Source organism: Patiria miniata, unplaced genomic scaffold, assembly GCF_015706575.1.
Source record: "Patiria miniata isolate m_02_andy unplaced genomic scaffold, ASM1570657v1 HiC_scaffold_20, whole genome shotgun sequence".
NCBI classification, from domain to species: Eukaryota; Metazoa; Echinodermata; class Asteroidea; order Valvatida; family Asterinidae; genus Patiria; species Patiria miniata.
The window spans coordinates 10,554,144-10,571,178 of NW_024037059.1; positions in this window are offsets into that span (position 1 = coordinate 10,554,144).

Consider the following 17,035-nt stretch of genomic DNA (forward strand, 5'->3'; position numbering starts at 1 on the left):
TGAAAGCCACAATTATCATGGCCACTAATAAAAGCATGAATCCTATGTCTAATACATTACAATACTTTTTTCGTGTATCCTTTTTTTTTTTTTGGATACACCATGTATACTCATCTGCTACACCTTATACATACCGGTAGCAAGTAATTTTGCAAATGTTTCTATTGAACCCCGTGCCATTCTGAAAGACAAACACAGTACAGTTAACCAATTGACCTGAGCAAATTCGTTATAAAGAGATCGAGAAAGAATACATGTAGATACATGTTTGTACCTTGGCTTGCTTCCAGGGACAGCTGTTCATTGGGAGTTTCTTCATCTTCATGAGCACTATCATCATCTGAGCAGGGCTCTGGATTTGCAACAAATGAAATAGCGCATTATGTTAACATATGCAACAGAATTAGGATAACACCAAGTAAAACTGTTATAACAATGGTTACTCACAGTTTTGAGAAACAAAAACAAAAAAATTGATTAATGCTTTTAATTTTTCAACATCTTTCGTCGAGTGGCTTCTGACTAGAGCAATTTGCTTCAAATTACAAAAGTGGTATTTGGATCAAGTTTGTATGAAGTAAGTTTTCATATGAATCTAGTAATTTTTATCCACACACGTTAAAGATATACCACACCATTTCCCTATGTGGTGTGGCTTCATCCATACTGACCCGTCTCGCCTTACTAAATAAATGTCATTTTAAATCAAGCTACGTACATTGTATATTCTGATGATTTAGGGGCTGGTCATTCACTTCAATTAATTTAAGCAACAACACCATACCAGGAATATCGGATTATAACAATTAGCAGCATACACTGGGCAAGTTGGAGGCAGGCCATTGCTGCAAAGACTGGGGTGGTATTCTTGGATTATTTGACATTTTGCAAAAGCACAGACAGTCAGGATTGGTTGATGACCATCGGTATTTAGGAAGGGGAATAAATTTGTGATTAACTGGTCTTAAACATATGTTTGACACTGGCTTAGGAGGATGGACGCTGAAATATCAAGTGTCCATTCTCCCGATCCAGTATCCAACTAACGTTTAACACCAGATATTTTGCAGTTTACGCACAGGTTCAGTTACTAACCCAAACAGTACAGATGTAACCCAGGTAAGCAATCACTCTACATGTAGGCCTTACCATCAAGATCAAGGTTGATGTCATCCAGAGACTTTCCTGCAGCGTTCTGTATACCTCCTTTCTCCAGCAGCATCAGAAGTTTTGCAACCTTTGCTATTTGTAGTGTGTTCTCAGGAAGCCGGTAGTAGTCTCTGTGGATCTGAATGTCATGTCCTAGAAATCCAGCCATAGCCAAGATGTCAAGTTCATTGTCTTTCAGGCAAATCAGCTGCGACATGGTGGCTACATGCTTTCTCAACTTTGTAGAGGTGACATTCTCTGGATGAGTAGCACCCCAGGCCAAGGCAAACCTCTTCAAGCAATCTGCTGCTCTGAATGGTGTGTTACATCCTGGCCTTGCAAACAAGAACTGGTTGCTGTCGAGAACTCCTACTTCCCTTCTTGCAGAAATGAGAAGATCAAGGACGTGGATCATGTCTGCTGTGAGAAGAATGGGGGCTTTTCTTCCCCTCTTTCCCCTAATCTCTACACGTTCAAGTTTGTTGCAAAGTTTTCTCTCCCACGCTGAGAGGGCTACCTCAACATCCTTGTTCATCTGTTTGGTGTGGCATCTGTATGTGGACACTGTGATTCTTTCCACCTCTCCAGCTCTTCTCCTGTTGAACAGCACAAGTTGACACAGCAAGCACTTTGCAATGACAGTCCAGTCTTTCCTCGTGGGGCACTCTCTGAGCGACTCCTGTTTGTCTTGAACTATTCTCTGAATGTGGCTGTGAACCTTGCACACATCTTCAGAGACTGGTAGAACACTTGGTTTGTTAAATTTCCGTGTGTACAGGGTTGTCAGGGCACCTTTAGACACCTTCTCTGACCACAGGATAGAACACAGCTCTGAAAATTTCTCTGCCTTCTTCTGGAGATCGTCATTGCTGCATTTTATGGCTTCATCTTTCACTATCTGACTACACTTATTCAGGGAGTGTCCTAGTTTCAAGGCCAGTGATGGGGTAGCATACTTTCCAGTTGACACCAAATCCTGAGACTTGCTTCACTGCATCAACAACATCTTCAAACACCTGGGGATCGATGCAATCTATGAGAGAGTTAATTCTCTCATTCTGCTGTCTGACAGCCAACAGCAATCTTCCCATTTCCCTCATCTTTTGACTGACATGCTGGAATTGATGTACATGGTCCGCTGTGCCTAAGAACTTCATACCAAGCCGTACGATTAGGTCATTGTTTCGAGCTGCCAGGGAAATTGCATCAGGCATCATTTGCGCAATGACTTTCTCCCTCAAGAGAGTGGACACTTCCTTTGATACTGGCAACAATAGAGGACACTGAGCCTGGAGTGACCTTTCCTGAGACTTTGCCACCTCCTTCACTGGACAGCTTTTTTGATGCTTCCACATATCACTTCGTATGAAATAGCCAAAACATCGGTTGCAAGATAGGTATAGACTTGCATCAATTTCAAATTTTGGTCGTTTGTACGGAATTAAGAAGCCACTCTTTTTTCTCAGAACCTCTACATTGTGGGCATGATTTCCTCTGTTCCGTAATAGATCGAGCAGACCTTTACGTTCTTTCGATTTCAGTGGAAGACTTTGCACATGCTTCACTTCATATTCTTTTGGATGGTCATGTATAAGGTGCCTTGGCATTTTGGCTGTTGACTTCATACAATAGGGACAATACTGTTTGCATTGTTGTTTGTTGTTAGTACCTTCACACCAGTCGATGAGGACACCGCATTACTGTTCAAGTCGGACGCGAGTTTTTCTTGTTGGGAGCTTTGCCCTGCCCTATCTGTGAGAACTTCCACTGATGCAGTAACAGTTGCATCTTGACATCTCTGAGATGTTTCCATGCTGGAATAGGCTTGATTATTTCGTCTCACAAGTGGCAGTACATAGGACCCATCATCGGAAGCATCAGCTGACTCTGGAACATAAGATGAGTCATCACTTGAGCATTCTTGTGATGAAGCTGCAGAAAATTGATCTTCAGCTAATCCACTCGACGTCACTTCAGGAAAATGCCTGCAGCGCTGTACATGCTGCAACATGCATACCTGAAAAAAGCGAAATGTAGTACAATGCTATATTAGAGTCTTGTAATAATTAACGTACAACAAGAAAAATAAAGCAGCTGAAACTTTAATACTATATAAGAAAAAAGGTACTTAAGTTGTTTTTTATCCTTGCTGAAACGTAGCACTATTCAATGTCGCTGTACTTCAAGTTCCTTGGGTAGAAATGTTTTTCCAGTTAAACAAAATATTTCAACATCGTTTTCCAATCTGGGTAGTTCTTTTCAGGCTGATTCAGTAGGGGGGGATTGGGGGGTACGAGACCAAACCCAATAATCTCACCCCTAGTCCCACCCCTTGGCCACGCCCCCAACTGCCCCCTCCCAATGATCTCCCTCTCCCTTCCAAATGATCCCCCTCCCAATATCTCAGTCTCAGCCCCAGGCCAAAACCGGGGCTCAATATCTCTCATCTTGAAGATCTCTCTCACCAGCCGGTGAGTCTGATTGCTTATAAATCCAAAAGTCTAACCTCTTAAAAAAATTTAAAAAAATTATATTGATATATATAAATGATGAATATGATCAAACCAATCGTTAAGGGATTTTCTAGATGGAATAAAGCGACGCTGCGCGATTACGTCCAGCGATATAATGTACCGTACAATCAAAATGTTGTTTTTATGCGTAAAGTCTACATCAACGGGATAAAAAACTATGAAGCTCGATTTAAAAACTTGAGGAAAAACACGCTACATGAGCTCAAACAGATTGTAGACGATAACGATCTAGAATATAGCCCGTCGGGTTATAAAGGTCGATTTTGAAAAAAGATTTACTCTCGGCGATTCAAAACTCTAGGCAACCTGAGGATTTTCAAGAGGCTGAGTTTAGAGCGACGAGGAGATTTAGAAACAACTTTAGAAACTGAGAACTGATTCCTAGACTTTTTAACGACAATTTAGTCAAGTTTTTTGATACGCACAAAGATCAAATTGTAAATAAAATCAAGTCAGAATTGAGAGAGCTAAGAGGTTTAAAAATGGAGCTCACAATCAAAATAAAATACGAAAAAACCAAACCGGATGGTACGATCGAAATGATCGAAGCTACACATTTTACCGATCAGAGAGTCATTTTAAATCAAAGTCAAATAAAACAGGTTTTAAAAGAAGACATCGACCAGCTATTTAAAAAGGATGAAAGGTATACGAATCAAGGATCAGGTTGGGTTTTAAAAAAGATAATGGCGTTGTATATCAACATCAACAGGTTTAACCCCGTGAGGGGTAGTTCTTATATTGACCTACCAAAATGTATCAAACAGAAAATGGCGATGATTAACATTGAAAACAAAGACGACGAGTGTTTTAGATGGTGTTTGAGAGCTGCTCTTGGGTTGTATACAGATAAAGTAAAAAATAACATAAAAAACGATCCTAAATATAAAATTCATAAAGAAGAACCCCTGTTGTATACACCAAAGATGACGGACTCAAATTTAAAGGCGTAGACTTTCCAACACCGATCGACCAGATACCAAAGATAGAAAGACAAAATAATTTAACAATAAATGTATACGGTTATGAGGGGGAAATATATCCATTATACGTGTCTAAAAACTACAAAGCAGAGTCACGACCTATCGATCTGTTTTTGTTTTCTGAGGGCGACAAGCATCACTACTGCTGGATAAATAATTTTTCGAGATTGATTTACAACGTTACAAAACATAAAAGTAAGAAATATTTTTGTCGAAGGTGTCTGTGTCATTATAGAACGCAAGTAAAATTAGATAGACACATGACCGATTGTAACGGTATAGATACACATCCGTCAAAGATTGTATTTCCTACCGCTAAGCGAAAATATGTAAATAACGAGTGGATAGTCGACGAAAACGATGTGCCAATATTAGAATTTAAAAACTACAGGTTTAAACAAAAAGCACCGTTTGTAGTTTACGCCGACTTTGAATCGATATTAGAAAAAATTTCGGACGCTAAAAAGAACAACACGCAAAAGACAAACATTCACAAAGCTAGCGGTTACTCGTTGGTAGTAGTTAGATGCGACGGCACCAATGCGTATCAAAGATGCCGTATCAAAGTTTGTAAATAAAATGTTAAAAATACAAAGCGACATAAATTGCATATTTAAAAAACCCCAACCCATGAAATTTAACGAGCGAGCTAAAGAACATCGTGATACTACAAACACGTGTTGGATTTGCGAGAAACCAATTTATCCCAACTACTCGAGCAACTGTCAGTGCCAGAAACCCAAAAAACCAAAAACAGAAAAACAAATAAAAGGAACTTCAGTTCGAAAACAAAAATGGATTTACCGAGTCTAAATGCCTCGAATGCAAAAAGAAAATCAACAAATTTAGAAAGGTGAGAGATCACTGCCATGTCACGGGTAGATATAGAGGTGCTGCGCACGCCTACTGCAATCTAAAATTACAAGTTAAACCAGGTTTTACCCCCATACCGGTCGTCTTTCACAATCTGCAAAATTACGACGTTCACTTGATCATGCAGAGTATTTCAGAGTACGATGACGAAAAGGAAATACAAGTTATCGCTAGAAATTGGGAAAAGTATATTTCGTTTTCGATCGGAAATATGCGATCTATAGACTCGTTTAATTTTATCTAAAGCTTGTCCAATTTTATCTAAAGCTTGTCCAAGAGAGTCGTTTAAACTACTCAGAGAACATTTTAATCGTCAAAATATCGACTCGTTGTTACAAAAAGGAGTTTATCCGTATGAATACATGGACTCGTTTGACAGATTTCAAGAGACCAGCCTACCCCCCATCGAACAATTTTACAGCAGCCTAAAAGACGAAAATATATCGCGAGAGGACTACGACAGAGCTAAACTGACGTGGAACGAGTTTAAAGTTAAAAACATGGGGGAATATCACGATTTGTACGTCACTACCGATACGTTATTACTGGCTTGCGTATTTGAAAACTTTAGGCAAACGTGTATTACAAACTACGCGTTAGATCCGGCTAATTACTACACAGCACCAGGATTGTCGTGGGATGCCTTGTTAAAACACTCGGAAGTTAAACTCGAACTATTGCAAGACGTAGACAAACATTTATTTTTTGAAAAGGCAAAAAGAGTGGTATCTCGAGCGTGGGTGGTATGAGATACCACAAAGCCAATAACAAATACCTACCCGACCATAATCCAAACGAGCCGTCGAGTTACATCACCTACCTCAATGCAAACAATCTGTACGGCTGGGCCATGAGTCAATACCTGCCGTACAAAGACTTTAAATGGGCGTCTACAAAAACGTTTACTGAGTCTACGATATTATCTCTCAGGAAAACGTCAAACACCAGTTACTGCTTTGAAGTAGACCTCGATTACCTGGACAATCTCCACGACCTGCACAACGATTACCCCCTAGCGCCAGAAAATATCATCATACCAAAAGAATGGATGTCTGATTATCAAAATGAGTTATTGGATACCGAACCTAGTAGCAACGTGCAAAAATTAACGTGTACCCTTAATCCTAAACAAAAATATGTTTTGCACTACGTCACGTTGCAGTTGTATCTCAAACTCGGCTTGAAACTTAAAAAGGTGCATCGAGTGCTGCAATTTAAACAAGCGCCTTGGATGGCATCTAACATAGACAAAAACACGCAACTTAGAACAAAGGCGACCTCTGATTTTGAGAAAGACTTTTTTAAACTGATGAATAACAGCGTGTTTGGTAAGACGATGGAAAACGTCAGAAACCGGATTGACGGTTACCTACTCAGAGACAGTAACGATGACGATCGAGATAAATACGAAAAAATTATACAGAAACCGAGCTACAAAACGATGACGTCATTTTCAGAATGCAAATTGTCATTTGTCGAAATGTACAAGACTAAAACCGTGTTAAACAAACCGATCTATTGCGGAGTGAGTATCTTGGATCTCTCAAAGACGCTGATGTACGATTTTTATTACAACCATTTGAAAGACAAGTACAAAGATAAAATCAGGTTGATGTACACAGATAGTTTGGTACTCGTAGTGCACACTGACGACGTATACAAAGATATGCAGCAAAACGGGCAACAATACGACCTTTCGAATTATCCGACGGATCATCCTTTGTACGATCCAACCAATAAGAAAGTGATCGGTAAATTTAAAGACGAGTTTGGAGGTAATATAGTCAAAGAAGTCGTTTGCATAAGACCTAAAATGTACTCGATTTTAACCGCTGACATCAACCTGAAAAAAGCCAAGGGTGTCACAAAATCGGTCACCTCCAAGAAATTAAAACACCGACACTACTACGACTGCATCTTAAACAAGAAATCTCACTACGAAACAATGACTCACATTAGGTCGGAAAATCACATCCTTTACACCGTATCTCAAAATAAACTATCGTTGAGTCCGTTGGACACAAAGAGGTACATTTTACCGGACGGTATAAACACGCTGGCTTTTGGTCACTACGGCGGTAATTGCGTATCCTCGGGTACGACTTGAAGCTCTTGTCTCACAAAACTCCTTTTTGGGCCGTTTTGAAGGTAATAAAGAGTAGGACCCGTCGTGACTTTTTTACCGTTAAGCATTTTAAATTGACTCTTTCTTTTTTCTACGTTGAAGATGTCTACGCTCAAAATGGGATCCATGGCTCTTCTCGAGGTTCCACCCTCTTGCTCACCCGGGTAATATAAATATCTAACCATAGCGTCTTGCGGTAAATTCTCCTCTCTTGTTTTAACGGGGTTAGCCGGCGATTGTCGGACCTGTTCTAGTTTAACCGCCTCTGACGGCGCTTTAGCTATTAATCTTGTCGGTTCGTCGTTTATAGCTTTGATCACGCTGGGTAATCGCTCGACCCATTGCGTGTTTCTACTCTCGGGATTTAACATTTCTTGAGCGTACTGATGACCAAACAGTCTCTCGGCTAGCGTTCGATTAAATCTTTCTATGGTACCCTGCGATCGGTGGTTTCCGGGTTCGCCTACGATAATCTCGACGTTTTTTGAGGTCATCCATTTTTTAAAAGCCCCTTTAAATTCGGCATCGGCCTCTACTCTCAACGTTTTAGGGTAACTCAAAGGCGATCTCGCGTAAATCTTGACGATAGCATCCTGGGTAGAATCAGCCGTTTTAGAAACCAAAGGTTCTGCTTCGTGGTATCGACTCGCAACATCGACAACCGTCAAAGCGTATTTATAAGTCTTGCGTTTTACTTTATCCCAGGGTAGGTATAGCACATCCATTTGGTGAAAGTCGTTTGGTTTTTCAAACTCTTGCGATGTACTCGTAGGCCTGGGTACATACGCAGGAGCCGGCAGATAAATTTGCCAAATCGCTTGTTTTTTAAGCCAATCTCTGATTACCTTTTTATTGATTTTGGTTTTATCGTGTAAATGGTCGACGGCACTTTCACCTCTCCAATATCCGCTCGGGCTATAATACAGTTTAGATAATGTTTGCATATTATTTAATATAAAAGACGTTTATAATAATATGGCTAGCCTTGCTATGATGTTAGGAGGTGCGATCGTCAACGCCTTAGCTTTTACGGGTTCAAACTTTATATTTTCAAATCTGAAACAGAGCGACGAGGAGTGTAAGAGACACGATTTAGCGATAGAACAACTCTCGGCCGCCAGAGATAAGTGGCAACGAGAACGAACGAAATATCTAGATTTTCTCAACGAACGTATCAGAAAACAAAATGCCTCTAAAGAAACATTTTCCAACGTAGACTGAGCGTTGCGTTACTACAACGAGGTGAGTGGACAATCTACCGAACTACCCGTAGATTTTTACTCGAAGATTTTTACGAGCCTAGCGACCAACAAATAGAAAAAGAACTGGTGTTTATCGCGGGAGGAACGCTATTGGTGGGCTTCTTGGCTTACAGATACCTTTAAATTTAAAACTCGTATAAATAAAATGAATGCGTATGGAAAAAAGCTCAATCCCAGCAGGCTATTAAAAATACCCAGATCTATCAAGGGTGAGAGAAAAGAGGTGGTCATTACCCACAATCCTAGTAGTATATCGGCGGGGCAAACGCTGAGGGTCAAGTTTTCTCAATTGGGTGTAGACGACGTGATCGTACCCGGCACTTCTAAACTAGCTTTCAGTTTAGAACTCGACGGTGGAAGCGACAACAATAGAACCATTTTTGAAAATTTGGGCAGAAATTTAGTCAGCGAAATCAGCGTCAGGCTTCAAGGTCAAGAAATTGTGAGTTATCGTCACGCCGACATGTATCACAACTTTAAAGACATTTGGCTCAACAGCTCGACAACTCGAAACATGGTGGGCATAGAAAAAGAAAACGTGTCTAAACTAAGAACTGGGGCTGAAGATGCTAAAGCGGGCACCAACAACGGTAAGGATCAAGCTATCGCGGATGCCTATGGTAACAGAATATATTCCCCTAGACATTGACATACTGACTTCGCATCACCCTGTTTACCCCAGCGGTTTAAAACAACCTCTGACGTACGAGATAAAGTTTAACGATCACGAAAAAGCAGTCAACAGTTCAGATACGGCGGCGATGTATTCTATCTCAGACTTGTCTCTCGAATACGAAGTGGTGACCAACAGAGACCTAGCTATCACCATCAGGAATAAACACAAGGGGTTAATGCAATATCTGTTTGATAAAATCCACTCGCTAGAAGTTAGATCCGTCAACAAATCGGACACGCTTTGGAACGTCAGCGTCAATCAACCCATCAGGAGTCTCAAGGGTATTTTCTTTTTGTTTAAAGATCCAGCGGTCAAAAATCCACAGCGATTTTACAATCCAAAACTAACCAAAACATTGGTGACCGTAGAAGGTAAACCCAATCAACTCTACAGTCAAGGCATGTTTCAGTATCAACACTGGAATGAAATTAGCAAGTTCTTTGGAGACAGCGATACCGAAAGCGGGCGCGGAGTAGCTAAAGACTTCAATTTGACGGGTTTTGACTTCGGAGACTATCTAAAAGACAAGTACGGTCTGTGGCTCGATTTTAGAAGCAACGACGACAATTCCGCTCACGGATCCGGTAGGAAACTCGGAGACGGAGGAGGCATCAACATTCAATTTAACAGAGAAGCCGAAAGTCAAGGTGACCTCACGATGTACGTATTTTTAGTCATGGATGCTCAATTGAACTTGGAAGACGGAAATTTTAAATCTCTGTTAAGTTAAAATGACACAACCGCATTGCGCTTTAATCGTCGGCAAAACAAATTCGGGTAAAACCAAATGGATTTTGGATCTGTTAGAGTTAGACTATAAAAATACATTTGAAGCGATAGTCATCATTTGCCCTACAGTATTTAAAAATAAAACGTACATCGAAAGAAAGTGGGTTCACGCAGACCCCGAGATATCTTTGCGATCCGGAATTGTACAAGATGACGCTCAACGAAGCGATCGATTTTTACAGGAAAGAATTCGAAGGTCTTCCCACGTTGTTTATCGTGGACGATTGCTCTTCGAGATCAAGAGATTAAATATCGTAAAAAGACGTGCGCGCTAAGCAAGATGGCGTTTAGCGGAAGACACGTAAATCACAGCTGTTGGTTACTGACCCAAAAGTACAACAGCGTTTTAAAAGATTATAGAGAAAACACGGCTTGGTTGGCGTTATTTTACTGCAAAGATAAAACATCGTTTGATCAAGCGTTAGACGAAAATGACATCGTACCGATTGAAGAACGAGATTATATAAAACGACGTTTGAGAGATGTGAAATATAGTAAATTGGTCGTATACACCGAACCTCCAGTTAGTTATGAGCTACTTGAGTAGGTTAATAACCTAACTACTGAGGTCTATACAACTAACTACTGAGTTGTTTACAACTAACTACTGAGTTGTTTACAACTAACTACTGAGTTGTTTACAACTAACTACTGAGTTGTTTACAACTAACTACTGAGGTCTTTACAACTAACTACTGAGGTCTTTACAACTAACTACTGAGTTGTTTACAACTAACTACTCAGCTGATTACAGCTAGCTTTATAACTAGCTTTATAGTAAATGATAGCAATATTCAAGTATTTGCAGTTTTTGGCTATTATCGTCATATCGATTAATTTATCGTTTTACACCTACGAATACCTTCGCTTTTGCAACAAAATTAAATTCGTTTCTAATTAAATGGAGGACCTAAAACTTACTTTAACGAACGAACAAGATCACAACGCAGAACATAAAGATCGTTTGTGCGGTGTCGTAGCAGCCGGAAACTCTAGAAAGTACTTGGGAAAGGAATACACTGTTAAACATATCGAAGCTCTTGACGGTAAAGAACTCAAAAAGCTGTATCATCTGTATGAAACTAAATTTGGAAATGAAATCGTTAAAACCGTTGGTAAATACACTTTAAGTCTATTTTCGAGAGTGTTAGCTGTTGTTACACCTGTACAAGTTTTAGGATATAACGTCACTATAGATTCTGAAGAAGAACTCACCAACGACTTGAGTTCTGATCCTATTATAAGCGCGAGTATGGCTGGTTTGTTGAGCGACGTTTGTTACAAGTACGGAACTTTAATATCACCCCTAGTTGCTACGATTATCGCAACGCCTGCAGCTCAACCAGCAGAGACAGAGACGCCCCAACCGATAAAAACAACGCCATCACCGAAGGTAACGAGAGTGACCAAGACTAAAAATCCTAAACGAATTCAGCAGGGTAAAGCTTTAGCCGAGCACAATAGACAGATGAAATTAAAATTAGCAAAAATGAACGTAACATCGGACGAAGCTACTAGCTCACCAGACTACAACTCTTGGGCGATGTGGGGGGGCTATAGCGTCTATAATAGGAGTGGGGTTGCTGGTACTAAAAAGTAAGGCAACTGCGCTGGTAGTACAGCCAGTGCCGGTAGTCACGCAACCCACTACACCCAGCGCCCCCAAGACGCTAGACATGGAATAAACCAGCAATTTAAAAATTGTTATATTAAAAACGATGAGTAACTTTGACACCAACGGAATAGCTAATACGATTTATCACGGAGCCGTCATATCGGGTCTCTTGATGGGATACGCCATGGTAGGAAATAAACTACTCAAAATGAAAGCGCCGGATTTAAGCAAACTAAGCGTAGAAGATGCGGGTAAATTGACGGGTATTATAAGTGGAGCTCTGGCCACGCAAAATTGGTTGGTGGTCCAGGGTATACTACCGGGCAGTATAATGAAAACGGTATAATTTAAATAGGTTTATTAAATAAATGGCTGAAGGAGGATTTGACTTTGACCCCGTTGATGATTACGATTACGATGAAGATGATAACGACGATGATGTAGCAGAGACCAATCTGGACGACAACTTTGATACTCCTGCGAGTATCCCCCATGACAGAACTACCCAGAGTCACCGATGAGGTAATCGAGATTATAGACGATTTAGAACAAGACACCGGCGCTCAAACGGAAGGATTGAATCACAGAGAACTCCCGGGTGGAACTCCGGGGTTAAGATAAAACTCTTCAGACGTTGAGAGGTAACCTAGAACTTAATTTATCACGTCTCACAGAACTAGACCGAGAGATTGCAGCCACGAGACAAGAACTCGACGAATCTCACAGCGAAGAGGGTCGACGAGAGTTAAACGAAAAATTGAGAGACTTGAACGTTGAAAGATCCGCCAGATTAGAAGCCGCAAAAGCCAACGAACAAGGACTCAAAAGTCAGATCGCTAGAATCAAAGAAACGATTAATAAAATATTAGGCGACGACACGACTCTGGCGGAAAAGATTAGAACTCTGTTTAGAGAACAAGGTGTGACCGTAGAGTGAGTATTTTAGCCGCTTTCAGTTTAGCCATCAGCACAATAGTGAGTAGCATTGTCGCTAGCGTGAGAGGTGCAGGCGCCCCACCCGCGCCATCGCCAACACCAACACCAACACCAAAAGGTGTTATCAAAGAGTGGATTTCAAAACAACTCGCTAATTTTGCATCTGCTCTTCAAAAACTCGGAGTGAGCGCGTTGGGTGCTCTGCCTGGTATCATTGGCAGCGTAATTAGTTGGATATTTAATGCGCTGAGTAAGTCCGTATCGTGGTTGGCCGAACACGTGTGGGCTTTGTTTTTGGGTGTGGGGGCCTTGGTGTTTGCGTACCTGCAAAAACGATGGTAGTAATAGTTGTAATCAAGTTTACAAACAAAACACACAAAAAATAAGCCTTACCAGCACAAAGTTGGTAAGGCTTATTTTTTTTTTGTGATTAGAGTGTGACTTATCGCGTTGCCTCGTAAGCCAAAATACCCATACCAACGATAGCCAACATTCCTACCGTCAACGATAATTTTTCGTCTTGGTGAGTTTGTAGTTTCGTGGGTTCTTGGGTTAAAACTGTAGGCGAGGGTGTTGGTGTTGGTGCTGGTGTTGGTGATGGTGTTGGTGATACAATATCGTTCGTCATAGGCTCTGGGGGTTTTGGTGGCGCGACGTCATCGGTGTCATCAAAAGAGTCGTCCGGTTGAGGTTGTGAGTTTAAATCTGGCACCAAACCAGTTTTCATAATCTGGGTAGCGATTTGAAGATTGTTGTTATAGCCGTCGTGCGTTCCAACCCTCAAGTTCATATCCGATGGAATTAAATACAACCCCAGTTTCACGACAAAATTTAAAGGCGTTCTGGCATACTGCAAAGAGTCTTGAAATTGATCGATACTCATTTCAATGTCGTCTACTGCATTGATGATATCTTCAACGATGACGTTAAATTGTCTCTGAGCGTCTAATCCGGTGCCCGGTGATAATACTCTCGTTTTTGTTTGAGCCTGTGCACCGAGTAAAGCGTACACGTAAGATCTGATCGATTCGTTGATCTTTATTTACCCGCGGGGGTAAACGAACTCGTGTCGGGTATAAAATCTAACCAAGCCTTTTGTACTGATTCATTTTGTTCGATGTAAATAACCGTCCAAGGAACGTAACTGCTTCCACTCTTTTTAGGACTATCTAGACCGTGGTAGCCGCCGTAAATAACGTTGGGGTTGTTGGGTAATGCTCTATCGTATTCACCAACCGCCACAAACTTACCCTTATTAAAGCTATACGAGGTACCCAAACCGTTAGATTTTGTGTCTCTTGTCTGTTTAAAAGACTTGTTTTGATCTATGCCAAACAACAAACAGGTATCGGTAAATGCTCTGTGATTATAACTGTTGTCTAGAGCGTTAAATGCGTCATCTCCCGGTAAAGGAGCGGCAAAGTCGTACAGGATCTTTCTAACCGTAAAATATAAATGAAAGTTAAAGATGGCCCAAACGTAACGGTTGCCCGCGTTTAAAAGATCGAATCCAATACCGCAGCCCGTAGTAGCGCAGTAGATCGCAAATTTAACTGATTTTGATAAAACGACATGGGGTGTGATTTCCAACGATTTACATCCTCGTCTGTCTCAACGTGAGGCAATTTATAGTCCGAGGTTAAGTCAGGAAACATGGTTAAAAATCCGTTGGTATTATTAACTATGACCTCCAGTTCACTGGTTTTAGTGCTGTTTAAAAACTTTGCTTGGGATGCAACTTGATGCTTTAACTCGTTTGCCTTGGCTACATTTTGATTTACTTGTTTCGTTACCTGATCAGCTATACCTAGTATCTTCTTTTTTAACGACTCCAAATCACTCATTATTTTAGTTTCAGTTTGAATATAACAAGACTTTTAAATAAATGCATTCGTTTCACTTGTTTCAAAATGAGCAGACGTTTAAATTAGAAGACGTCGTAGATAATTTAAACGGTCAAAAATCTGTACGCGTAAAAAGGGTGTTGTTTAACGCGGGATATTTTAATATTTCCAGCGCCACAGAGATTGATTGGTTTACGCAAATAGATGGGAGACCCGCGTTTACCACAGATAAACCTCCCCTCATACCCCCGGAGTTTCTTTCAGATGTACACATAAGAACGCCGGATAGAGATTTTATAGAGCGATTGTTACCCGATATACCATACCACTTTTTATTTAACGATGAAAATGTTTTACAAAAAACTATAAACGATCTTATAAAAGCGTACGAAGACGATAAACTAGAATCCGTTTTAGAATCAAACAAAAGAAAAAGAGCTATTATAACTGAACGGCGAGGGTTGATTTTAGCCGCCATGTCTTCAGAAATACCAAAAACTGAATTAGAACTTAATACGCTTCAATCTTTAGTAAGAATATTATATGTTAGAGAAAGAAAAATCTTTGAAGGTGAGGAATTGGCTTTAAAGTTTATTGAAGGAGAAATGGGTGCGAGCGAGTTGAGAGATAGTAGAGAAGCAGGGGTGATTATAAGAGGAAGTCTTATCGTGACGGGTGATGATTTAGATTTTATTCCTCCGAGTCATTTAGCGCCGTTACCACTCGGAAGTATCGGTTCGGTCATAATAGCACCGGGGTGGTACGACGTCAATTGGTTCGATTTCATTTTAAATTCTAAACCCGGGGTATGTTTTCGAATATTTAGAGAATCTAAAAAGGTGACGTTGGTGATAACCGACGTAAATCTCAAATTGCGCTTGAACAGAGAAGTATCTCTATTACTCAATTTACCCAAAGGAAGACTGGTACCCAAAGTGGTGTATACGGGGTCTTACGACGTTAATCCGTTTAAATTTTGTTTATTCGCTCCCGCAATTAAGTACGAGTAAAAACTTTTTTAATGGTCGTCCTTCTGACATCTTAAAAATCGTACCCGTGGCTACGTGCAAACCCGATATTGATAGAGCCGAGGGATTCAAAAATCTTAAAAACGGTATAATCGACAAACTGGCATTTTCTATCAGCGGTGAAAAAGGACAGGTATTCAACAATAAGGGTAAGGGTATCATTATCGAGTTGGAGATCTTTTAATTTTAAAATCTTTTTATATTAAAAACATGAGTGTAGATGGTAAGGCGTTATACCTCGATATTTCTGGCTGGAGATGTACTCCAATTACATAGTAACGAAGAAACAAAAGTGTACAGACTTAAAAAGATTGAAGAGATTCGATCTTTAATCTTGAAAGAGAGAGACCACCGAGAGCGCACTTATAAAAAAATAAAGAGAATGATCGACACTATTAATTACGTAGAGATAGGATTAGAAGGATTGAGGGCTATAGCGGGGGCTGTCAGTATTCCCGCTCTCTTGGGTGTTATATCAGCCCCCGTTGGATTGGTGCTAGAAGGAACGTTTATAGGCGCTTTTGGTGTAGATATTCTGCTTAGAATCGCGTCTAAGCGATTATCCGCCAAGCTGAAAAAGCACGACCAGATTAAAATATTAGCAGACTCCAAACTTAACACGATTGAAGAAAACGTGTCTCAAGCCATCAATGACGGAGATATATCGCACGAAGAGTTTATATTGATTACGAGAGAGCTCGCAAAATTTAACGAGCTTAAACAAAAAATTAGAACAAAGACCAGCACAAAGCTTCAAAAAATTAAAAACGATACAGACTTTGAAAAAGAAGTTAAAAAACGGGTAGACGAACGGCTGGCAAAAGAAAAAAAATCTCTTATCGAAAAACTTACAAGTTCAAATTCTCGGTAAATAAACATTATGAAAGCGATCCACCGAGTTATACCTCTATTTCACCTCTTAGGGTGTTACCCTCGGCCCCGCCTTTGTTGTAGTGGTCATCATATCTTTTTAGTGCCTTATCAAATTGATTTTGAGTCACTTTAAATAAATCTCTAACTCGTTCTTTGTCTAATCCAACTACATTATGGAAACTCGCGGCTATTAACGAGCGTTTGACACATCCGTTTCCCCTCAATGTTTTGTAATTAACGAGCTCGTTATATTTATTGATTGTTTCTTGGACATCTTCTGAGTCTTGCTCTGGACACACCTACAAAATAAGTTTTTCCGCAGTTTTTCTTTTATTTCTTTTTAAAATT